Here is a 26785-nt window from a genome sequence, read left to right on the forward strand (position 1 = left end):
ACCACATGGTTTTTGTCTATTATCCTATTAAAGTGATGTATGAGAGTGATTTCTGAATGCTGAGCCAGTCCTGCATTCTTGGGATATACCCCACTTGGTCATGGTCTATGATCCTTCTTCTATGTTGCTGGATTTGTTTTGCAAGTATTTTGTTGAGCATTCTTGCATTTATCTTCACGAAAGATCGATGTGCTTCCTCTTTGTAGTTCTCATGGGGTCACAGCCTTAGCTGATTTGGGTCTCAGAGTAATATTGGCTTCATGGAAGGAGTTAGGATGTGTCTCTTGTGCACTCTCTCTTAGGAAGAGTCTGAAGGATCAGCATTGATTCTTCTTTAAATGTTTTGTTGAACTCACCAGTGAAGCCATGTGAACCTGGGCTTTTCTTTGCAGAAAACGTTTGAATGACTAATTAAATCTCTTTAACTATTATAAGTCTATTCAGATTTTCTATTCCTTCATTTTCAATAGTTTCTGTTTTTCTAGGAATCTGTTCATTTAAGTTATCCAATTTGTTGGCAGAAGGGTCTATCTTCTATTGATTCTGTTGTTTTCACAAAGTGAAAGAAACGCAGGCTCCATGTTTTCTGCGACTGGCGTCTTGGCCTCGTCTCCCTTCTCTTGCCAAATATCTCTTTCCTTTGTCTCGTGTCTCTGTCCTGTTTAATTCACTGCAGCATCCGCGCAGAGCTTTGCTCAGGGAGGGCCCCGCTCAGGGCTCATGGGGCTCAGACCTGGCCTCCAGATTTAGTGACAACTGGAATACGGGGACCCCATCTTGCTTTGGGCTTCTGCCATCTGTCCCGTGGGCCTTTTCGTTTGGACCACAGCCACTTTAGGCCTGTTTTTAAGGCCACCAGGTGTCCCGCTTCCTCCCCTCTATTGTTTTTACACAATGATACCAAGTGGGTTTTCTACTTGTGGGGGTTTATCTCACTCGCTCCCATTTCAGGGGTGGGGGAAGACCTTGTCACTTGGTTTTCTTAGATGTCCGTGGGTTCGGGGGGTGGGGAGACCAGCTTCCCCTTTAATGTGGAGTCAGTACGGTTTAAACATTGCATAATCACCTTCTCTACTTAATTTAAGTAAAGTTTGTGCTAAAGTATTTTTGAATAAATTGAAAAGATGTATTGGTACAAATTAGTTTAACATTTTAAAGCAGTAATAAAATTAGAAAAATACAAGACCCTAAACATATATCTCACCACCTGCCCACTGACGTGTGGTTTTCTGGTATAATCCGAGACAACATTAAGCACATCCACTGGCTTAGTCTTAGGGTACAAAAAGTAGAGATCAAATTTTAAATTGAAGGTATAAATATTTAACTCTGACAAATTATCCATTAGTTTTTTTAATAATAGAAGTAAATCAATTAAATTTGTATTATGTAAGCAAGTGATTATTTTTCTGCAGTGCATTTTGTTAGTATTGACTACCTGAGCAGCTGTGATGCATTGTTCTAATAGTTTCTTAAGGAACCGAAAATCACATTTTAATCTTCATTATGATGTATTGATCAAACCTAATTTTCAGTGTCCTATAACCCTAAGCTTCAAAAAGGCATATGTATGGTGTTATTACAGTTTCAAAGGTGCTCCCGTGTTGGGGGAGGAAATCATAAAAAATAGCTAAGCCGATACACTAATAGCTAAACTGATATTAGCTAAACTCAGACACAAAACAATGGCCGACACTAATTGGAATAAAGGAAGAAAAATAGACATTTTTTTCCTGGGTCAAATTTCTTAAAACAACAAGAAAACATTTGTGTTCTCAATGTAACAGTATCTGGCTCTGTTCTCTGAAGGTAAGTCAAGCTCCTATGTAGCATATGCCATTTAAAAAAAAAATCACTGGACGCATTAAACAGAAACCAAAAGAGGATCTTATATAGCTTATGTCAGTGGTTCTCAACTAGGGCTGAGTCTCTCTTCAGGAGACATTTGGCAACACCTGGAGGCATTTCTGACCCCCGTGACTGGGGAGGGCTGCTACTGGCATGCAGTGGGATGCCCTGAAATACCCCACAATGCACAGGACAGCCCCCACAACAAGACATTATCTGGTCCAAAAAGTCACTCGTGTTGAGGATGAGACACCCTGGCTCATGGTGATCTCCCAGGTACAAGTGGCCTCAGGGACCTGATTGAGATGTGGGATGATCTCCTCTGGGGTTGTATGCCCACTTCAGAGGCCAAAGAGTAACCTCCAGCAAAATCATGGTCAAGGTGGCGGGTGTAATGTCGCCAAGATTCATGGATACTGGTGACAATTATCACTGCTGTCTGTCCCCCTGACTTAATGGACAGTGTCACTTCTGAACTGACTTTTATTTCATTATTTTAAGATTTTATTTATTGGGGTGCCTGGGTGGCTCCGTCGTTAAGCGTCTGCCTTCGGCTCAGGTCATGGTCCCAGGGTCCTGGGATCGAGCCCTGAGTCGGGCTCCCTGCTCCTCGGGAAGCCTGCTTCTCCCTCTCCCACTCCCCCTGCTTGTGTTCCCTCTCTCGCTGTCTCTCTCTGTCAAATAAATAAATAAAATCTTTTAAAAAAAAGATTTTATTTATTTATTAGAGAGCGAGCAAGTGGGAGAGGGGCAGAGGAAGAGAGATTCTCAAGCCGACTCTGAGCCGAGCACGGAGTCCAACGCAGGCTTCGACCCCACAACCCCAGGATCTTGACCTGAGCCAAAACCGAGAGCCAGATGCTTAACTGACTGAGCCGCCCAGGGGCCCCTTGTTTTCTCTTTTATAGTTCTTTGAGTGGGAATTTGGGCACCACCTAGATTTCCAAAACGTTATGCGGGGGGTGGACCACATCACACGTGAGTCTCATTTCAGGACAGGTGATGGCGCTGGACTCGGGTGCTGCTCTGGAATGAGGAGAGTTGCTGCCCAAGTACAGTGCCTGCTCCTGAGCCCTGTGCTGCCCCAGCCTGGGGTTCCGGGTGGCGTGGGGGGCTGCGGAGGGGTTCTGGGATGGCTGGGGGTGGGGTGCAGGACGGCGGGGGTAGGGGGCAGGGATAAAGGAGGAGAGAGATGACAAGCACTCTTCAACATGGCCTCCTTTGCTGTCACGTGTAGTTACTTTCAGACAAAATGTCAGTTAAGTACAACTCCTATCATGTTTTCACTTGTTTCCAAGTGTGAAATACATCGTCTCCAACTAGTGCATCGGGTCCCAGGTGGGGTCCGGATACTTCTGTCCCAGGCCGGCATGTATCCCCGTGAACACATAAGATGTAACAGGAAGCTCCATACACATCCATCCCTCCCTCTCTTTTTCTTTCTTTCTTTCCAATATGGCAATAAGTTATCAAATTTCCACCTTATTTCCACCAACTCCAAGTAATTCCTGTCAAGCTACTTGAAGGAAAACCATTAAACCAGGGGAGAAGAACGCCTGAAAACTTACTCCTTTTAACTTTATTCTTTCAGACCAAAGTTTAAGAGAAAAAACCTAAAAAGCGAAGCACACTGGCGTTTGCAAATGTAACTTGTGATGTTCCTTGCCAGGGCCCTAGATTATTTAACATGGGGAACGAAACCCTCATACGGAAGCCTGGGAGCTCCCATCACACAGGCACTGGTGAGTCGATAGCGAAGCTTCATCGGTGTTTGAGCCCCGCTAATGCACATTCCAAGAAGCACTTACCGCTATTGATACCCGAACAGCAGCGAGGTTTGGGGCTGGCCCCTCCAGGCTAGCGGGAGGCATCTCAGCACACAGGTGGGGCTGGAAGTTACCAGTGCCCCCCTTGGAGGGATGGTCCTATAGGGCGCAGGGAGGAGGAGCTGTGGTTGGTGACACTGAGTCAAGTCACCTGGAGTCAGCCCAGGGCCCCCGGGGCTGTGACTGGAGGATCCAGGGTCACAGGGGTTGGAACCCGGGGACTTCCCTGGTTTCGCATGAACTCCATCCCCTGGGAGACCCCTCAGTGTGAGGCCAGTGGGGACGTCAGTCGACCTGTGCTGCTAAGTTCCTAGCAAGCAGACTCCCCTCCAAACCTAAGGCCTGTCCCCCTTCCTCTCCGCCACTGTGTCTCGGGCTCAACGTCACGTCTTTGGCACTAGTGAGGACCCGGGGTCTCAGTGCCAGGACAGGATTTCGGAGCTGTGGTGTGAGGACTGTGGGGGTGTCAGGGGACAGGACTGTGAGGTCGGGAGGGGAGGGGTAGGCCGAGCTGGAGCACAGTCCTGTCACTGAGCAAACGCCCAGGGCGCCTTCCTGCTGCGTCTTCTGCAAGGAAGGCAGCTCCCTGCAAGGCCCGGAGGGTTTGTGCAAGGTTAAATGGAACAGTACCTGGAAAGCACTTCTCTTAGCGCCTGGCACGTGCAGGTCCTCGATGCACGCCGTCCAGAATCATCACGACTTCCTTCTCAGTGGAGCCCCGGAAGGTCTGTGTCCCGTGCACCTGCCCGCCTAGTGGACACGCGTCGCGTTCCCACCCCTGACCTAAAACGCTTGCGTTTCAATTGCCGGCAGATGGGGCACCTGGGTGGCTCAGTCGTTAAGCATCTGACTCTTGACCTCAACTGAGGCCTCCATCTCAGGGTCCTGAGTTCAAGCCCCGCATTGGGCTCCATGTTGGGTGTGGAGCCTACTTAAAAAAAAAGGCCAAAAAGGGCTCAGAATCGCTGACGGGGAGGGAGTACTTCCCTGCACTCCCCGACCTGTGAGGACTGGCATTTCTCAGATGTGTAAGGAAGCCCCACTTCCTCCTAATAGCGCAGGACTGCCTGCCCTCCTGTCGGGACGGGAGGTGAGAGCGGGGGGGTGAAGGCCATGGCGAAAGTAGGGCCAGAGCCCTCTCCGGGAAGGCTTTCCCTTGGTGGGAACCCCACGACCTCAGGGAAGAGTGGGGGCGGGGGGGATACCCGCGTCCTGTCCCGCGCCTGGTGTGGGTTCCGGGGTCCCAGTACACCCTTCCCGCGACGGGTCTTTCCTCAAAGGCCGACATAAAGTCGGTGTTGGCAGAAGCAGAAAATGTAACTCTGCCTAATTTCAGCACCACCAGAGAAAGAGTGCCGCTGTTCTCCTGATGAATCCACGAGGACTTCGATTTGCGGACGCAGTGTTGCCCCAAATGCAGCGCCTGGTGCGGGAACAAAGCTATGTCCCTAGACATTGATTCCTGCGTCTTTTGAGAATAATTTACTAGAACCTGTGTGTAGAATACCTGTGTGATTTCGGGAAAATGTTTAAAATAAATCGGTCTACTGTCCTCTGGGAGTTGACACGATGTGAGAATACTACCCTGTGTTTTCATGATCAGACCTTGAGAGCAAGAAGCATGCCTCAGGCTTACATGGCGCTTAGCAAGCTCTTTCATGTGCTTGATCTCACACTGCCCTGCAAGCCTGGGCTGGGGACAGTCTCCCTTCGCACGGGGGAGAAGTGGGGCTCGGGTGGCTGGGCGCCCACAGCTGCTGGTGGGGCCTGGCAGAATCTGGCCTCCATCGTGTGCAAGGAGCCTGCCCGAGCCTGCCTGCTGGTAGCCGCAGAGAGGCCAGTCAGATGGTGGCGGCGTGAGGGAGTCTGACGGTTTTGCATCCTCTCCAGGTTGCTAAATTGACTTTGGTAAAACCACCTGCACTCTTGAGTTTTCTCACGTCGACATGAGAATATTGATATCTTTCAGAGGGTTCTTGTGAGGATGGTCTGAGGAGGAAGATTAGAAACCATTTATCTGGCATGTGTGAAGGGCATTAACAATGGTGTCTGAGAGCAGAGTAGTATTTCCTGCGCCGAGAAAGGTAATACGTCTCTGTAAACAATTCTAGTCCGTAACATATTGAGATCACGTCAAGTCTGAGCTGCAGTGATCACAAACAATCTTGCTTTGAAAATGAAAACGTGGCAAGTATGGACTCAGACATTTCCCACTCTGCTACCCAGAGCCTCCTGTTTTAACAAACGGACATCCGAGCTTTTCATTTTTCTCCCCGAAACACAAGATGAAAAACGATTTGGTTGCATTTGGTCATTGTTCACAAAACGCCTGGTTCTGTCTGGCTGTATTCTTCTTTATATTAATGAAAAGATCCTTTTTAAACTTGGAAAACTTGGAAGTAACAGTCTTCTAAAGTGTGCGTTCTCAGCTGGCTTGTTGGGGGCACGACCCCAGACACGTCCCATGGCAGACGGGCGTGGGAGAGCCCCCGGGGGTTCATCCTTCGGGCTCAGGAGAGGCAGCTTATCTCTAGGCCTTTTGGGGCTCTTTGTTTCCTTCCTCTTATGACAACGCATGAATCTCCCTGAGATTGTGGAAGCCGTCAAAGAGGAAGATGGTAGGAGGCAACAAGAGCAACCTATCCTGTCGGGTAAAAGGGAAGATGCCCCAACAGAGAACATGCAGAGGCTGAGCTGAGTCTCCCACCCTCAGGGCCCAGCATCGAAGAGAGAGCAGAGGGAAGGCCGTGCTGGCCGGCTGGTCGTAACCCTGGCGGCTTCTCCAAGGGTCCTCCCTGCGCCAGTCCCTCAATCTGTCGTCCTCCCGCTCCAAGGGCAGCCTTAAACCTGAGAGGACCTGGCAGATTCGGGGACACGGGCGAGGGGTTCCGAGGGGCTCTCGTCCCTCTGAGAGGCTCTACTGCAGAGTAACCTTCAGATCCACTCGCAGAGCGCCGGCAAGGGGCATCCTGTGGCCGGCTGCCCCGGGACACAGCGTGGTCCCTTCATGTGCGTTCTCCGAGTGTCCGCCATATGCAGGTGCTGTGGTCAGCGGCTCTGGAGGACAAAACAGACTCTGCCCTCGTGGGGCTCACTCAGAATCTCTTGGACTGGACTCGGGCCAAGCAGAGACCTTGGAAATAAAACTCGTGGGAGCTCCTTCAGAAAGCCTATGTGGGGAGTGCCGTCGTGAGTCCGGATCTGGCTGGCCCTCGGTGTCCCTGGCAGTCGGCTGGAGCGCACTCCAGCCAGAAGGGTCATCAAGAGATGGCTGGCCCATCCTTGCCTTCCACAGGGGCGCCCGGACCGCCTCCTGGCAGGGATGGGGGAACATGCAGGCCTCTCCTTCGCCGAATCCCACTGCCCCTTCTTGTGTGTCTGGGAGAAGGGAGACCGGGGGAAGAGAGAAGGGGAAGGGGGCCGTGCCTCGTGCATCTGGAGAAGCAAAGAGAACAGCGGTTTCTGGACTGAATGAGGGGAACGACGGTGGGGAACTTAGAGGCTGCAGAAGGTGGGTGTTCCTTTCTCTTGAATGGGAGACCCTCAGAGAGATGAATATGGATGCTCTTCGCTTTGAAGGACTTGAGCAGATTTGGAATCCTGTCATGTCTGAAGGAAGCTGTGAAGTCCCTGTCCCCCAGGGGGACATTCTTGTCTGGCCATGTCCAGACAGTTCTAGAAAATGATGAAACACTTTTTTGGGGGGGGGGCAATAATTATTATGTGCTACTAAAAGAATAATGTTAACTCCAGCCCTTAAAATATGTTTTAAGTTACAATGAGGTTTAATAAAGCAATGTAGAGTCAAAGATAAGAAATCGCATTGTGATGCTTACATCCTCTCTTCCAAGTGTTATGCTCCCGACCATACAAGGCGCGTGTAACCAGGAGACCTGTCCGTACCATGTCTCTCAGCGCTTAGAAGCCGGCCATGGGTTTAGTTTTCTTTCTTTACTTTCCCCTTTTGATGGTATTTCTTTTTTCTTTTTTTTAATTTCAAATCAATCAATTAACATATAGTATATTATTAGTTTCAGAGGTCGAGTTCAGTGATTCATCAGTTGCATGTAACACCCAGTGCTCATTCCATCACGGGCCCTCCTTCATGCCCATCCCCCAGTTACCCCCTCCCCCCACCCCCCTCCCCTCCAGCAACCCTCGGTCTGTTTCCTAGAGTTAAGAGTCTCTTATGGTTTGTCTCCCTGTCTGATTTCATCTTATTTCATTTTTCCTTCCCTTTTCCTATGTTCATCTGTTTAGTTTCTTCAATTCCACATATGAATGCAATCATATGGTATTTGTCTTTCTCTGACTGATTTATTTTGCTTAGCTAATACCCTCTAGCTCCAACCACGTTGCTGCAAATGGCAAGATTTCTGTCTTTCTGAGGGCTGAATAGTATTCCATTATATATACATATAATATATACACACACACACCACATCTTCTTTATCCATTCATCTGTCAAGGACATCTGGGCTCTTTCCATAGTTTGGCTCTTGTGGACATTGCTGCTATAAACATTGGGGTGCAGGTGCCCCTTCGGATCACTATGTTTGTAACCTTTGGATAAATACCTACTAGTGCAATTGCTGGGTTGTGGGGTAGCTCTATTTTTAACTCAGGCATGGTATTCATAAACAATGAATAACCATCTTCCGAGTGATTTAACAAAAGCTAGAAGCAAGATGATTCTGTGGAACTTTATTTTCTGCACTTTACATTGTGAAATTATGGGTGCCTTTTTTCCTTCCCCAAATATAAACTTTTGTATTCTGTATCTTCTATAGGCAACATTTTTATTGAAGTGAAATCCATACACTGTAATCTGCACTCATTTAAAGTATACGATTCAATATATTCCCAGAGTGTGCAACCACCAGCACAAAGTTTAGAACATTTTTGTCACCCCCAAACGAAGCCCCCTACCCACTAGCCATCACCCCCTCCCAGCCTAGGCAGCCACTAATCTACTGTCTGTCTCTGTGGACTTGCCGATTCTGACCATTTCATGTAAGTGGAATCACGGACTATGTGGTCTTTCGTGACTGGCTTCTTCCAAGTAGCACAACGTGTGCAAAGATTCATTCTTTTGTAGCCTGTAACCCTCCTTCACTCCTTTCTAGGGCTGACTGACGATCCCTTGCACGAATGGACTACATGTTATTTGCCCATTCGTCAGTGGATGGACATTTGGGTTGCTTCCACCTTTTTGGCAACTACGAGTAATGTGTTTATGAACATTAATGAACACCTGTTCAGCTCTCTTGGGCATAGACTTGGAGTAGAGTTGTAGTGTCCCCTGCAGCTCCACGCTGAGCTTTCTGAGGAGCTGCCAGGCTGTCTTATCACAGCTGCTTCGTTGTACATCCCCACCAGCCAACTCTGAGGGCTCCAATTTCCCCACATCCTCGCCAACGTTTGTCATCTCTTTGCTCTGTTACATCCTTCCTGGTGGGTGTGAAGTGATATCTCACTGTGTTTCGATTTCAATTTCCCTGATGATGGCCGATGTCAGGCATCTGGGCGTGTGCTTATTGGCCATTTGCATGTTTCCTTTGAAGAAATGTCTATTCAGATCCATTTCCTTTTACAGAATGGATTGCCTTTTTGTTGTTGAATTGTGAGGGCTCTTTATATATTCCAGATACAATTTTCTCATCAGATACATGATTGCAAATATGTTCTCCCATCTGTGGGCTGTCTTTCTGCTTTCTTGGTGGTATCATTGGCAATACAAAGTTTTTGATGTTCATGAAGTCCAATTTATTTGCTTTTTCATTGGTCGCTTACCCTTTTGGTGTCAAATTTGAGAAACCATTGCCTAATTTTAAATTTTAGGTCATGAAAGATCAAAGGGCAGAGGTAATATCTGTCTTGTTCACTATTCCCAAACTTGGCAGCGCCTAGCACATCATAGGATCTCAAGAAATATTTGTTGAGTGAGTACAGTGTCGAAGAAACCTCGTGGCCCAGGCTTGTCTCTGGACGAACCACCTCACCCTGACAGCCTATCCCCTCACTGCTCAGCATTCGAGGTTTGAAGACATCCCTCCTGGGTGCTCCCCCCATTTATGCCATTGAACTTCTTGCAAAAATGACATTTTGGTAGCAACCAGCATCCTTTCATGAGGCAAGTAGTAAGTTAAGGCATTAAAGACTGCGGAGCCGTGACCCAGGGGCTATAACACATGTGAGCCTGAGCCTGAGCTGACCCCGCGTACAATATATTAGCCTGAACAATGTGAAATTGCCTCTATTTGACCCATTTTACCTATAAAAATGGCAGTGGAGTATGGTTAAACATACTTTGAATTAGGTTCAACGTAAGAGAATGAAAATGAATTTAATTAAACATTTTATTTGAAACTCCCCTTCTCCTCCTCCTCCCGTTGTTCCTTGTTATTTTCTCCTTTTCTTGCTTCCCCTCCAGCCAACAGGGCGCATCCTGGGCCCCAGCTCCCGGCAGGCACCGTGGAAAGACACAGGGTCCCTGCACTGGCTCGGCTCTCCTTTCCCCCGACAGGCAGAGCAGGCGACTACAGCAGGCAAGCGCTGGGGTCTCCATCTTTGGTTCTAGCCCTCACCCCCTCCCTCCCAAGTGACCAGGGATGGAAGATCTGATGAGAGCGGCCAGACCCGCCCGTGGCCTGACTCCCGGGCCGTCCCACGGCAGACAAGCTGGGGCTGAGTGCTCGTGTTTCCCACTTAAGGCCTGGTTCTTTGCAGCCTGGAGACGGGCTTGCTCACGGGCTCCAAATCCCCTTTTGTTCTAAGACAATAGCAGATCTCCAATGTCTAAAGCAGTTCTGCCAGATTCTTAAAAGTCCCCTGATATTTCTTACAGGAGGATTCTACCAGACGGCTCAAGAGAGCGTGTGGGCCCTGAGCACCTGGCGTCAGGCAGGGACCAAGGATCAGGGGATATGTCGTACACAGCGAACCAGTGTCCCTGAGGGAAGTTCTACATCAGTGTGATGTTTTCACATACACTAATCGACTGGGAAGAGGAATTTCTCTTGGTCAGTTGTTTTTTTTTTTTTTTTTTTAAGTGCTTGTAATATTTTGTTGTTATTGGAGATCTTGAGTACCGGAATGATTTGGAGTTTTTCCTTTCCTTTTATTTGACTAAATTTACCCTCTCATCTTCTAAGTCAGACTTGATACGCATCGCGGATGGTACGTGATGCATTATTCATACAGAGCTGGTTGAAGTAAGAAAATGAAAGTTAGACACTTTCTTGAGAAATTCCCCTTATAGTACAAAATCTGTGATCTAAGTGCTGATGAGGTACATTTATGAGTAAGACGTGACTATCAAGGAGGGCATTTGCAACAGTTCTTGTGTCCATGTCTGACCCTCTGACTCTCCTTTAGTGATGGCCGTGCCCTCGTGCACCTGACGGGATCCAAGGTCTCGGCTGGAGGCAGTTTCACCGAGGAAGGGCTGCTGACAAGGAGACGGAGGCTGATGTCGTGACATCAGAGGTCATGTGAGGTTTGGAATGGCAAGATGCCAATTGTCGTTCTAAAGGCTCTCAGGGCTGCTTGACAGGTGTAATGATGAGGATTTGGCCAAAGTACCATGTGGCGGTCATCCTGAGCCCTGGAGAGTCATGAGAACTTCATGCTGCGGACGTCTCGGGGCCTCGGCGGACCGAGCACAGGGTCGCGGTGAGACTGAGCTTGTGATCCAGCCCCGACTCCAGACCTCTTGTGCACATCACCCCACTGCGCTGGGTTTCCACTTCTCCTGCACAAAATGGGAAAACTAACACACCACTCCTCCTTCAAGGGTGACTCATTCCTTCCGAGTGGTCACTCTGAGGTGCTTTACACGCTGACCGAAGGTAACTCAGGGACTTCTTGTTTTGTCTTTGAGTTCTACCTTGAATTGTTTTTTGAATGTCAAAGCTCTTTGAGAGACCCCTTCTGACTAACTGGCCAAGCTCTGATGGCCGGAGAAGCTCTGTCAGCACGGCGGGCAGCATCACATGCCTGGCCTTCCCCGCTGCCAAGCTCTCAACCAGCCAGTCCTTGCAAATTTCACCCTGAACAAACAAAAAAACAACCACAAAGACGGGAGCTCCACTGTCTGGCCTGTGACTTAGGTAGAAGGAAAAGGGGAAAAGGCATTCACTGCAAGCGGAGACCAGACTGCTGGCCATGAACTTTCGGAGGATCACCTACGGTGAACAAAGAGTTAGAGCCTTAGTTTGAAAATCAAGGCTCTGCTCTCCACTGAACTGGGGGCAGTGCCCGGCCACCTGCTCAGCTGCCTCTTTTAAGCACCTGCCACGTCCCAGAAGTCAGGCTCTTTCCAGGCAACTTCAGCCAGATGACGCACAGCATGAACTATTCAGCTAATGCGAGTCCTCAGGAGGGCCCCATGGCGCTGTTTGGGGAGATGTGGCCTTTGCGTGTCTCTCCGTGTGAGGTGGTGTCTCTCCCATGTCGGACCCTGGCTGCTCCAGATCCAGTTAGAACTAGAGGTTATCAGTCCCACTCTTCTGCTTATAAATGGGGACACTGAGCCTCGGCAGTCCAGTAAGTTTGACCTGACCACATTACGGAGAAAATCTTTTCTGAGTGATCGTGTTCTACCTTGGACATTTTTGTTTGCTTGCTCATTCTTTGTCCCTTGAAATATTCCCCATGATCTCACGATGGGCTGGGGTCTGGGGGCTGAGTTCACTGAAGGATTGTGAAGCACAGTGGATGGCCATGAGGAGTCGGTGGGACTTCGAGTGGCTGAGCAGGGCAGAGAAGATGAGCACAGAGGTCAGTTATTTACCACAAAGGAGAGAGAGCGAGGCACTTGAGGTGGGACTTTGTCAGGGATGAGCAAAGGGAGAGCAGAACTTGGGAGGAGAACACACGTCCAAGAGAAATTATGTCAAATTCCTGCTTCATGATGAGAAGTGTGAATTCTCACCCCATTGGCCCTGTACGAATGTTTCTCACTGATGAGCCTGACAGCTGGTCTGTTCGTGGGGAGGGATGGTGCAAAGGGTGGGTGTGGCCTGGGGGGGCTCAGGACGACTGGCCCGGGTCGCCAGCTGGATGCAGCCCACCCACGTTTCTCATTTTCCCCCGAGGCACGTGAGTTGGGGGTAATGGCCACCGGGCCTTCTCACCGCCACAGGCAGGGGGCCACGGTGGTGAAGACCTCCCCTCCAGAGGGAAGTGCACATCCCAGAACGTTCCAGAAGCCGAGGTTTGTTGCTCTGAGAGCCCACCTGGCCCCGGTCCACACAAGCCTCTCCCAGTGTCACCAGAATGCAGGAATTCAGAGGTCCTGTGGCCACACAAATGCTGTTCTGCTCTTCGACCAGGCGAACCTCCGACGGTGATCCCAAGTCCAGTGCTCGTGTCCTTCCGTTATCCTTCAGGGGCGAACGATGGTGCTGCCACCACAAAAGACCGAAAGAGTCCCCGATGTTTCCGAGGAGCGCTGACCCACAGCGCAGAGCGCCGGGCACGCCCCTCACCACCCCCTCGCCGTGTAAGCGCGAGTCCCTTCACCGTTCCCAGCGCTGGATTAGTCTAATCTCCTGCGAGAAGGTGGGAGCCCCCCAGCCCCGCACCTTTGTCCAGCGTGCCGAATCCCCGTGAGAGCTGCAGCTGGGAGCCCGCCCGCCCCTCCTGAGGCGGGAGCGGGCTTAGCCTGCTGTGTTTGCCAGGACACCGACAAAGGAGGCGGGAAAGGACGGTCCCTCTCCGCCCGGTGACGGAATGAGGAAGTCCACCATCTCTTAGCAAAAGTAATGGAGACAAAGCAAAACACAAAAACACCCAGGGAGTAATCCAGAGCTCTTCCCATGGGCAAATCCTTTACATAAGACTATTTTTACCAACGGAGTGGGTGAACTGGTAATTTGATCAGGCCCGTGGGAATCAGGTAAGAAGACCCCGAGAAACACCCCGCCTCCACCGGCCAGAAGCTCGGGGCCGACAAGCGGCTCTCCTGTTGGGTTTGGATTCAAATTCTCAGTGTGATGTTCTGGTTGGATGTCTCCGAAGAGGTAGAAACACAGAAATGAGGCCAGTATTTCTGGTTTTAGCACCTGTGGGGGCCACGTGGACACCCTTTCTTGTCGTAGGAATGCCTCGGAACTGAGCTCACTGCCCTCGGGTTACGGTCGGAACACCGAGCCGCCGAAGCAAAGGGCCGCAGAGATCAGCCCAGGCTCCCTCGTGTCCTAGGTACTCGTGTGGTGTTCCAAGGATGCTGGAGAGAGCTGAGACTCTAGAACGATCCCGGGACCGTCATCCTGCTGAGAGAAGACCCACTCTGGTCCCTTTCCACCCCAAGAAGACGTGTGCTGAAGGGCTCTCGCCTTGGGGGGCATGAAGGACAGACGAAGGCAGCCGGTCTCTTCATTTTCCTTGCACACCAGATGAAGATGCGTGAGCCCTTTCTCAAGTGCTTGTGGTGCTCAGGGAGAAACAGAATGACATTCAAGCCCGAGGGGAGTGGATGAATTATTAAACAGCCTAACACAATCAATACAATATTGCTGGTGTGTTTCCTTGTAGATATTTCTGGAGCTTGCTTCAATATTTAATTCAACCCAGACCTGGAGGTCATTAGCAAATGTACATTCCAGGTTCCCACAAGCTACCGCTTGCGACCTACGGCCAGACCGCGGAAGGACAGCCGTTCTGGGTGGGACTGTGGGTCTGGTAGCCGACAGTGTAGATGTCTCTCCTTCAAAGAAAGGTTAAGAGACACTTTTCACATGCTCTTTTCTTTTCTGCCTTTTTATTTAAAAAGGATGTAGGGTTATTTCATTTGCAAATTTTTCTTAAGTTAACAATTTGCCAAAGAGGAAGGTGTGATGAGGTCGTTGTTGAAGGCGGTAAAAAGTGGATAAATTCGTATCAAAGAGCCATGCCGTGAGCCTCCTGGAGTGGGCGTACACACGGGGAGGCCCACGCGGGGAAACCGCCACGTTCCGTGGTACCGGGTGCCTGCAGCGCATGTGACTTTCCTCAGCTGCTTCACGGGAACGCGTTTTCTACTTGGCCTAAAGAAACAAAATACAGAAAGTCCCACACAGGGGCGCCTGGGTGGCTCAGTCGTTAAGCGTCTGCCTTCGGCTCGGGTCATGATCCCGGGGTCCTGGGATCGAGCCCCGCATCGGGCTCCCTGCTCTGCGGGAAGCCTGCTTCTCCCTCTCCCACTCCCCCTGCTTGTGTTCCTGCTCTCGCTATGTCTCTCTCTGTCAAATAAATAAATAAAATCTTTAAAAAAAAAAAAAAAAAGTCCCACACATTTAGCTTTCCTCCTTTTTAAAGTTATTGAATTATTTTGCTGAGTTATTGAATGGACTTGCCTGCTCCCCAGGCCAAGCCTCTGCCCGGCGAGAGCCCGGGAGGCTTGTCTGAACGTGACTGACTAGGAAATAAAAAGTTACAAGTTCACATTTTGACACAGTTGCTCAGGAGGGCGCCATCATTGTCTTCCTGGGCTTCAGGACCAGCCTCCCGGAGGCCCGTCCGCGAGTGCTCCTCCTGCAGGGGAGGCGGGATGCCAGCCCCAGGAAGGCCCTCCTCCCGCATCCCCTCTCCCTGTGCCCAGGGTCTGCGCATTCGCCCTGGAGACGGTTCCTGTGGCTGCAGACCAAGGAGCACAGAAGGGAGCGCTCCCTCAGTCTGGAGGCCAGAAGGCAAAAATCAAGGGGTCCCTGCGATCTCTGCCTCTGTTCTCACCTGGCTTCACCCCCCCACCTGTCTGTGTCCAAATTTCCCTCTTCCTCGAGGGACGCCGGTCACACTGGGTTAGGACCCACCCCAGCCCGGTATGGCCTCCTCTTAACTTGATTGTGTCTGCAAAGACCCTATTTCCAAATAAAGTCCCATTCACAGCTTCCGTCAGACATGACTTTTGGGGACAATACCCAACCCCATGCAGTCCCATAGTCCTTCCAGTCTGATGTCAGAGATCAGAGAGGGGATCCCCAAGGCAGGATGCCTGGTCGGGGCCGTGGACACAGCTTAGGGAGGAAAAGGACCCTGTTCTCAGGGGTGTGGCCCTGGAGCCTGTGGTTTGGGGGACAATGACAAGGCGGCAGGAGCCCCCAAAAGAAACATTATTTGCTTTACTTCTGCCTTGGATGGTGCAGCTGTCTTACAACTCCCCGGTTCTGAACGCTGCCCATGCTGCCGACTGCACCAGTGGAGGCTGGGGGCACGTTCCTGTCCCGGGCCGGGGCGTGGAGCCCGCCGCCACCCTCCTGCAGAGCTGTGGCCGAGGCCGCCGCCAGGCTGCCGGTTCAAGCCCACGCGGGTGCTCGGCGAGAGCCTCCCTGTGCAGCCTTGCCTTGCAGACGGCAGCCCTGCGGAGGAGTACTCTTGACTAATTCAAATGGGATCGCTTATTTATTTCTAAATGAAGAACACGTTTGTATTTTAGCTTTGTGCAAGACTGTGTTAGTGAGATGTAAATTCCAAATTTCGATAAAGTGACATTCAAACAGTGTACTGACTTGCTCGTGAATGCAGGAAGGTCTGTTTCTAGTTCTGAGGCAGGATACACCAAGGAGGCATTAGGGTACTTTTGATAAAATCCAATAAAATTTCAAGGTAAATAAATTACTTGCAGGAGGGATGGAGACCCTGCTGAGAAGGTTGCCCGGGCAGAGCCTCCTGATTTCAGTTCACATGAATTGTTCCTTTTCTGGTTGTTTTGAGGGTTTAGAGGCAGAAAAGAACGGGGAAGCAGAGTTGCCATATTGTAAAGGAAGCTACAAAATAACAGAGAAAAAATACCTTTACATAAGAGAAATATTATAGGAATATTCTTTTCTACTTGAAAATAAAATGGGCTGGGGCGCCTGGGGTTCTCAGTCGGCTCAGGTCATGATGCTGGGGTCCTGGGATAGAGCCCCACGTTGGGGGGGGGGGTCCCTGCTCAGCGGGGAGTCTGCTTCTCCCTCTCCCTCTGCCGCTCCCCCTGCTTGTGCTCTCTCTCTCTGACAAATAGATAAATACAATCTTCCAAAAAAGAAAATGGGCATTGAATCTAGTGAGGTTCCTGCTGCCCCTCCAGCTGGGACTGGCCCCTGGTTCACAGACACTGTGTGGTGGCAGGAGACTTCGGAGTTGCAGCAAAACCAACTTTTAGTGGGATCCTTGAGGTCACACTTGCTGCCACAAGAGGAAAATATGCCCTAAAGAAAACTGCAGGGTTGACCAGGTCCCCAGAGCCTGGCATAGGCTGATTCATCAATAGACCCTGCCTCCATCCACCTGCCGTTTGCCATGCTCGGCTCTTACCCGACTTTCCCCATGAAGAGGAAGGAGAAACATCTTCAATTATTAGAAAATAAAAATGAAAACACACTCATATCCAACCCTTGGGGTTCACAGGAAATGCAGGAGATGGAGACGAAGCATCGTGGGAACGTGGGGGAGTTTCTATGGGAAGACTGGCCCACCTCCGCAAAAAACCAGTGCTGTGTAAATGAAGGAGTGGAAGGTTTGGGGGGTTGTTCAGACTTAAAGAGGCAAGAGAGATAAGAAAAAAAATATAGTGCACAAATCTTGAGGGTCCTAGAACTGTAAGCATTCGGACCACACGTCACAGGGTATTAAGGAAGTCTGTGTGTGACCGGTGTCCCCTGGGTGGGGAACTGCCTCCCTTTTCAGAGACACACACTGAGGTTGTTTGGGGTGAGCCCATCAAGCCTGTATGAACAGATCAGGGAAAAAAAGAGATTATGCAAATAGTTATGTCTAGTAATGGGTTCTTTTCTCCCAACTTCCTCTAAGTTTGAAACTATTCATGATGGAAAAAAAAGTGACCAAGCATGCTCTCCGCAGATGACTTGATCAGGAGGTGAAGGCCCACGCCTCTGCCTGCAGGCCCAGAGTGGTCAGTGTGGGGCCGCCTGGGGCCGAGGGCGACCCCAGGACGGCCAGAGCAGTGGTGATCCCAGCCCCTAACCGCGACAATGCTCAGGCATGTTGGGCCGGTCTCCTGTGTAGGTTTTCTCCTTAATCTTGCATCCCGTTTGTGAATGGCATCTGTGCGACTCTGGTCCTTCTGGGGAAGCGTTGGTCTAGAGACTTGCTTCGGAACAGGGGCCTGAGTCCTGCAGCATCTCGATTTTCCGGTCATGATGGCTAACACTCAATCGGCGCTTCCGCACGCTAAGGCCCTAAGTGCTTTGTGTCCATTAACTTCCCCACAAGGTTATTCTGCTTGGTCCACATACAGCCCATCTTACAGGTGAGGGACCGGCAAGGAGACATCGACTCAGCCAAGATCTCACAACTAAAATGCCGCAGAACTGGGCAGAAGCTGAAGCGCAGTGATGTCTCCGCTTTACTCTGAAATATGTAAATAACATGACGGACTGATGAACAGACGGTCAGACAGATGGACAGATGTGTATAGAGTGTGAGTTGCATAGAATCTAGGTGGCGGGTATATGGGTGTTCACAGAACAATTCATTCAGATTTTCTGAGTGTAAAATTTTTAGTAAGATGTTGAGGGAAAATATTTTAAAATAACAGAACTGAGATTCAAAGCAAGGCAGCCTTGCTCTGGAGTCTAGGTTCTTGGCCACCATGTGCCCCTGCCTCCTAAGCAGGAGTCAGACCCCAGAAGCTTAAAGGATTTGAGCAGATTGTTCCTGCAAACATGCCATAGGACTCAGTGGAACTGAAGAATCATCTGGTCAACCCATCCTTGGTAAGGTGCGCCTCAGGGAGAGGGTGACTTGCCTGAGGCCTGGGAAGGGTTAGGACCCGCCCCGGCTCGGCGTGGCTCCGTCTCCCCCCCACAGCATGTTGTCATGTCTCCCCATCGGAGCAGCCGGGCAGCCTGGTGCGTGATCCTGTCCCTGGTCTGCATGTGTTGGCCTCCTTATGGACAGTGGGCATCTACGTACTGTGCTGTCCTTCCCTCTGATGCCCCCTGGGCAGCCTCGCTTCTCAGAACGCTGTCCTTCCCCGTCGGACCTGCGTTTGCTCCTCTCGGAAGTACAGCTTATTGAGCCGCACAGGAAATTTTTGCCCTTGAGTTTAAACCTCTTCTGGTTTCACTTCTATTTTTAATACCTTGGATTCACAGAGCAATTTCCTTCGATGAGCTCAGGCACTTCGCAGACATTACCTAATGAATCTTCCCAGGCTGTGGGTGATGGTATTGTTAACCAGAGGCCAGCCCTCGAAGAGCTTCGGTGACCTGTCAGTGATTGCTGGGCGGACGCAGAGGAGAGAGCGAGCTGATCGTCACACCTGAGATAGGACCACAGCGTCTGAACCCCGCTCCAGGGCCCAGGAACGAGCCCTGCATTTGCACGAGGGAATGCTGTTGACAGACGAAGGGCAGACCTGTAGCAGTCCTCCACCTGAAGGGCCGCGGGATGGTCCGCTGCAATCTCCTCGCTTTGCTGGCGGGGAGACTAGAAAAGACGAGGGACTTGCCCGAGGTCACTGAGCTTATTACTGCCAAGTCCCCCAGCAACTTTCTGGGCAGAGGGGTCTTCAAGATTAATATTGTGTTTCCTTGTAAGGACTATTAAGCCACACACCTGACTCTTTGCTCTGGGACCAGGATCGCACAAGCCTTTCTCGGCCCAGAGCAGTTCTGCCCCTCAGGGAAATTAGCTTGAGAGACTTACCCCAGGCCTGAAGACCTAGAAAGCCGCACCGCACATCCCCTTCGTGGGTGTGCTGCGACAGGCAGCACGCGCTCGGGGGAAGCGCGTCTTTGGCCTCTGCCGTGTGACATGTTGCTCCCATAGGCGTCTCTTATTAAGAAATCCTGCCACATGGCTTTGGTTCTTGATTCCTTTAAACCAGTGCTCCCATAACAGTTCCTCATTTCATCTTCCAGATGTCACCTCAGTAAAGAAGATGGTTGTTTCATCAAGTTTTATTCCATTATTTATTTATTCATCCATCTGTCCATTAATTTATTAACTTAATTATTTTATTATCTAACTATTTCTCTAAGCACACTCAGATGTACAGACTGGATTAACCATGATCCTCGGCACCATCATCACTGGCCAGTGGACGGTAGTGAGCTCCTAGTCAGGATTTCTGATAATGTAGAAAGCATCTAAAACCTACCACCCCAAACAAAAGCTAGGACTCTGACAGTATGGTCCGTCCTCACCCCATGCCTCCCCTTGTCCTCCCCATCCCAGGGGACAGCCACCCTGAATCTCCAGTTCAGTGGACCCTGAGCTTAGGGAACGTGAATCTTTTATAGTAGGCAGGAAGCTTGCCTACCCTGGCTCCAGAGGATCCACCTGCTCTGTCTCTATCCCGACATTCTGGGGAGGATGGTCAGGGACAGCAGGCCAGACATGCAGAGTCTCCCGATCCACAGTGCAGGCCAGTCAGGCTTCAGGCTTAAGGAGCAGAACAGAGGACTTTGGGTTCCTGAACCCGGAAGTGGGGTGTGGAGGCTGCTGAAGCAGGTGGGCTATGCTTGGTTTTCACCCATCGGCGAAACGTGACTGCGGCCATGCATCCGATGGGATGGATGCCACTTGCAGACATGCCCAAACCATCAAGTAGCAATTAATTGATCTGACTGCATTTTCAGGCTTGGTGCTGATTCATCAACAGAGAAGGCCAGACAAAGGGGAACGCAGCCCTCGGGAGCAGAGTGCGGGGTTTGCCCCGAGCTCAGACACTGCACTTTCAGGGCCCCTTTCCCCCCAAAATCTCCCTCCCATTAACAGGGCACTTGATGTCCTGGGTGACTAAAGAGCCGGATACACCAGGAACACTCCCACGAAGGGTCTAAGCACAATGGGTCTCCACCCTGGCCTCATGGGGGCATCACGAGAGGGTGCCAGCAAGCCCCGGGCCCAGCTCAGCCACACCAGCACAGCAGTCTCTGGGGTGGGACCAAGCATGGCGTCCTGGGCAAGCTGTCAAAGTTGAGGACCATTGCCCGAGGGCACCCCAGAGTCGGGGTTCCCTCAACCGGTACCTGATTGAATTGTACAGAGGCTTCCAAACTGCGGGGTGCTCTTCAGCCCGGTCTCACCACCCTGACCTGGGCGGCAGTGGGAGGGCGGACCCGAAGACCCTGCGGTGAGTCCTGCAAGTTGGTTTTGGAAGCTCCCCGGGCGAGGGCTACAGCCTCAGGGAGAAGAAATGGAGACTCGGACTCTTGTTTGCCACCTGCTCTGAGGGTTGGCCTCAGGATCATGCTGGGTCATCGCACAGCGAAGGTCAGGGGGTAGACGAGCAGATCAGCCGGTCTGCCCGCTCTTCCGGGTCTCTCCCGAGACTGAGCCAGGGACTGAGCTTGAGGGGTGGCCTCTCTTTGCCATAACTGAGCTCCTACAGAATCCAGCGGGTTTGTATAGGGAGATGTTCTCCACGGTCGAGCGCCTGCAGCCGAGGCAGGCCCGAGCTGGGCGCTGTGCACTTAGGAAGCTGCTTTTAGCCACACCTCCGGAGACTCCTGCTTGGGGCCCCAGAGGCTCCTCCATGTGGGGTTTCTCTGAGCCAAGGTCCGGGTGGGGGGAGGGCGAGGGTGGGTCTCCGCGGTGCCTCTCCTCTCCCCTCCCCTCTCAGGCCCCGGCTCTCCCTCAGCATCTCCCCCGTTGCTAGGTGACAGGGCCTGGCTGCACACGCAAGTGCTTACCGATTTGGCTGCTCTCCTTCCGGCCCCTTTCCCGTACTTCAAGCATCTTCCTAAAAGCTGAAGCTCCCACTGGACTAACAGTGTGGATTGAGAGCAGTGTCCCCAGGCTGAGTTCTGGGAAAGAGCCGCATCCCAGCTCCAGCTGGCTACAAACCTGCTCCAAGTGCAGCCTCACCTGGAGAGACGAAAGGCAGTTCTGGGGCTCAGGGAGAAAGAGGTCCCCGGGGATGGAGGTCTTGCCCGGACACCTGTCGCCAACAGCTCTGAACCACCTGCCTTGGCCTCCCGGTGCCCCAGGGGAGCACGCTGGGGACGGTGAGCAGAATCTGATAGAGCTCAGCATTCGGGGCAATGACAGTCTAGCCTCTGCCACGAGCTTGCCCTGGGCCACACAGTTACAAGTGGGGCGCTCGAATGACTCCGGGGGCCTGACCACCACCTCCTGAGGGACAGACAGTGGCAGGCTGGGGTGGTCAGGGCTGTGGGGGCTCACACCCCGGCTCCGCGTTACACCTGTAACCTCACCGTTAGAAATAGTTCATGCGGGGCGCCTGGGTGGCTCAGTCGTCAAGCGTCTGCCTTCGGCACAGGTCATGATCCCGGGGTCCTGGGATTGAGCCCCGCATCGGGCTCCCCGCTCGGCGGGAAGCCTGCCCCTCCCCCCTCCACTCCCCCTGCCTGTGCTCCTCTCTCACTGTGTCTCTCTCTGTCACATAAATAAATAAATAAAATCTTTAAAAAAAAAAAAAGAAATAGTTTATGCTCTGCAGGGTTTTCGGAAGCACTAACGCGTTGGGGCACGGGGAGCTAGCTGTTCGCATCCGCATTCTCCAGTGAGGAAGCCCTGCTCAGCGCACAGCCAGGCAGGCTGCCATCCACCCACCGCGAAGCGCTGAGCGGGGAGGGGAGGACCTGATCGCACCTCTCCACCGGCCTCCGCCCTGCCACTCTACCTGAGCGCGCACCTCGGTGGGGTCCCCGTTCTGTGCCATTCTGGCTGGTGCGGCGGCGGCTTCATGCTGCATCACAAGCTTAGAACAAAGCGGGAAACGCAGCTCTTCTAGTTCTGGGTTGGCAACTTAGTTGACTTGCATAACTAATTACGACAGCATGGGCTGGACCAGAGGCCAGCAGGGTCACGGCCCCTGGGACGACGGTGCAGCTGCCGGTGAGCGGATGGAACTTACGGCTGGATTTGGGAAAACGCAAGGTCCAGTCTTTGAGAGATGTTGATTTCCCATCAGAAAGCAGAGGGCAGAGGACAGTGTGGAGTCCGCCCTGCGTGGGTGCTCAGGACCGGCTCGGTCAATCCTCAGGTTAAACATGGCATTTCTTAAACATTTTTTTATTTTAAAAAGTCACTCATGTTCTGTTATCATAATCCAGAATGCTTTCAGGCTTTCTTTTTTTTTTTTTTTAAGATTTATTTATTTATTTGAGAGAGCGAGAATGAGAGAGAGAGACAGTACATGAGAGGGGGGAGGGTCAGAGGGAGAAGCAGGCTTCCCACCAAGCAGGGAGCCCGATGCGGGACTCGATCCCAGGACTCCAGGATCATGACCTGAGCCGAAGGCAGTCGCCCAACCAACTGAGCCACCCAGGCGCCCCGCTTTCAGGCTTTCAATCTTTCCTTTGAGGATTTCTGAATTCTGAAATAACCGGATTTAGCCCAGAGTTCAGAGAGCTTGGAATTACTTAAATATCACCTAAAAACTGGTTTTGGATGCACATGCCCCGCAGTCTGGTCGGGTCGGTTCGGAGAAGGCCAGGAGCAGGGCTCTGGATCCCCAGTGCCTTTGTCAGGGGCCACAGGACACGGGGTACACAGGCTAGGGCCCAGACCCTGGACCTTGAGGTCTGACATCGCATGCTTCCTCTGCCCCTGGGGATTGGGTTCTGGTGGTCCTTGATGTGAGAAACACAGGCAGAAGAAAAATTATTAAATTTCCTTACTACCTACAGCCCATGGACAAGTCCCTGAAACAGGCAGAGTGACCTTCTTCTAGGGACTCAACTGCCTCGATGTTGACACTTTGCTAAGGGCCAAAGGCAACCTTAGCCCAACCCCCAGGACCCTGTAAGTCTACTTTAACATATAAAAATCCCTTTGGAAACTTCCTTTATCTCTAAACCCCTAAGATACCCACTCCCCGCCAAGCATATGGCCCACCGATATACATTTGAAGGGTCTCATGACTGAGGGTTTACTAAACAGTAATAAATGACGTTTCCCAACAATAGCTACCCCCTCATGGTCCTGGAAACCTTACTTCCAAAATTCCTTAGAGACTGATGCTCTACCTAACCCCTTCCCAACTTGAAAGTATATAATGGGCCATTCCTCATGACCCCGGTGCAACTCTTTCTGCCCACAGGTCCTGTCCCCGTGCTTTAATAAAATCACCTTTTTGCACCAAAGACATCTCAAGAATTCTTTCTTGGCCGTCGACTTCAAACCCTAACGTTCTTTCCTACATCATATGGCACCCAATGTGGGGCTTTGAGTCCAGAGTCTCAACCGGACTCTGAGCCACGGTGCAAACTTGGTGAGTACTTTCTCTTCTCTTTCTTTACTCTCATTCCAGGGGCTTCAAGGAGTGTGGTGTTATTGGAACACTTTCACGTTGATTGCTCAAGCTGCAATCTTCTAGCCTGTGGCTACTCTACAGGGAGGAGAAAGCCTGCTTTTTGGCTGGAAGTTAGTACCCTGGCTGGGATGGTAATAAGACCCAGAAACTTGATGCCCTCTCTTTACTTCCATCCTTATACAAAGTTGTCTGTCTTGGGCATGGGACAGCCACCTAAGTCACCAGGATGGCTGCCAATCTTAAGACTCCTGTGTGAGATTTCTTCCTTTTTTTTTTAAGATTTTATTTTTTTTACGTGACAGAGAGAGACACAGCAAGAAAGGGAACACAAGCAGGGGGAGCGTGAGAGGGAGAAGCAGGCTTCCCGCGGAGCAGGGAGCCCGATGCGGGGCTCGATCCCAGGACCCTGGGATCATGACCTGAGCCGAAGGCAGACGCCCAACGACTGAGCCACCCAGGCGCCCCAGATTTCCTCCTCATTGATCTAATGCGATCCCTTCCACATCCCTGGTCTGGCCACTTCTGGCCGCGGGAGCTCCACTAGGAGGCGGCCGAAACCAGCACCCGATGGAATTAAAACCTAACCGGGGACTGTTTCCTAGGGAAGTTGGCTGTAAGGACCACATACGTTGGAATGTTGCTTAGACCATAATGGATTTCAGTCTTTTAATCAATCTCCTCTACTAACTACTTAAACTATAAAATTAGGTAATTTCCTCTCGTAAAACTTTTCTAGTGTTCTCCATTGGTTAAAAATGGCGGGTTCTTCAAGGCAAGGTAAAATAAGGCGTGACCTTCACGGCACGACCTTCAAGGCACCGTATTTCGGTCCATACACCACGCACCCATCTGCAGCCTAGGATGCAATGGGGAAGCGGGGGGATGCTAGCATCCCTCCTACAGGGGCCTTTATCAGCAGCAGTGGTCATAGCGATTCTCTTCGGGGGACATCTCGGGTCACTTTGACACCAGGAACCTCTGACATACCCTGCGCGTGGGACAGTCAGGGGGGATTTTCTTACATCAGCCCTGACGTCTTCCCAGGACAGAAGAAGTAGGTGGCTGGAGGCCGTTCAGGGCCCGAGATGAGCCCCTTCGGCCTGTAGGCATTTGCCCAGGGGCTTATGGAGGCATAAGACCCTGTTGAAATCTAGGAAAGCTCGGAGACCCAACACTGAGGGCTGATGAAGCCAGAGAGCAGCCGGCCCCGCCTGAGCGCACCACCCCCGAGGCTCTGGGACCCTCGCTGCCCTCGCACAGCAGGTGCCTCCGGGAGGCGTGAAGGTAAACGCAGGAGGGCTGGCAGGCGGAAACCGGGACGAGAAAACCCAGTGCAGGGCGTGGGCCTAGAACAGATCACGTACTAGAGGGCAAATAGGATGAGGGACGTTCTGGAGTGTGCGGTAAACGTGGAGCGCAGGCGGCGATTAGACAAACATACTGTGTCAGGGTCAAATTGACTGGAAGCGGTAGCCGAGCTGTGGTTACGTCAGGGAATATCCTTAGTCTAAAAAAACACATGGAAATACTGAGAGAGATATGAAATCCTTTGAGGCTGTGACATGTGCAATTTGGTCTGAAGTTGGGGAGGAAGGCAGATACTTACTTACGGAGGATTACACGCAGGAGGAGAGAGAAGACAGACGCCGAAGCAAAAGGGCCACATGTTGACAATGGACCGTGGATGGTCTCTGCTCTATCCTCCCAAGCTTTCCAAGTGAAAGGCTTCAAATCTCTGGCCTGAGCTGGAAGGTGTCTCCCAGACATGGCCTCCCCGGGCATCAGATCTACTGGGCGAGAGAGCGTGTGGTTCTTCACACACCAGCCTCGTCTGCACCTCAGAGGGCACACGGGCAGATGCATGGCTGGAGACTAGGGCCTTGCTCGCTCAATCGCGTGACAGCACAGTCTTTTTTTAGGGGGGCTTTCATAATTTATGGAATCAGATAAGCACTTGTTGGAACAGATGCGTCATACAATACAGTCGGAGCAAAAGGCCCCAGCCCCAGCAGACAGCGTCCTCGGGACAAGGACAACGAACAGGCCGCCAACGTGGCTGGGCATGCTGGGGTCTCAGGGCAGGACAGAGTGGACACCTGACATCAGACGTGTCCCCCAGAGGCTGTTGTTTCCCGCCATCGTGGGTTCTCGGCCCCCACCTTCCCAGCCCTGGGTCTGCAGGGCGCATCGCCCCGTTTCTCAGCACACACCCATGCAAACCCCATGGCTGGGCCAGCAAAGGATCACTTGCACCCCGAGGTGCAGTTCAGATGATGTGGGCGCTTGGACAAAACACTGGAGCCGAGCAGCTGGAGTCCCAGAACAGCACCCACCCCTGTCATCCCACGATGGAACTTTTCTGCCTGTAGGATGCTCTGCAGAAGGAGGAGCGGGACGCCAAGCCACACGGTGAACCTTGAGCCCAGCGTGCTCCCCCCGCCCCCGGGCCTCAGACCCACCGGCCCCCAGCGGCCTGGGAACAGCGGCTCTGCCCGCACCAGCTCCCTCCTGCCAGCGCCGGCCAGCGACCGACGTGAACGGGCTCCAGCAGGAATCTCTGCCTTAGCTGCAGAGCCCTGGGAAGTATTCTGGAACACCGTCTACACTTTCTGTGAGCGATTCTCAGCCCGACTGAAGGAAACGTAGATCCCTGCATCACACGCAGACATCGCTCGCTCGATGAGTAGCCAACACCTGGTTCCTGGGGGCGGATCTGAGGCTCCTGTTGTTTTCCTGTTTGTTTGCTTCTGGTCTGTTATTCTCTGGGAATAACAGAGAATTCTGAATTCTCTGGGTCTGCTGCATCGCATCCCACATCCCGGTTGGTCTTTCTGCCACCAAAGGCAACTTCCTGAAACCTGGTACTTTGCGAACACAAAAAGTGCTTCCTCCCCTT

This window comes from Neomonachus schauinslandi, chromosome 3 (assembly GCF_002201575.2).
Source record: "Neomonachus schauinslandi chromosome 3, ASM220157v2, whole genome shotgun sequence".
NCBI lineage: Eukaryota > Metazoa > Chordata > Mammalia > Carnivora > Phocidae > Neomonachus > Neomonachus schauinslandi.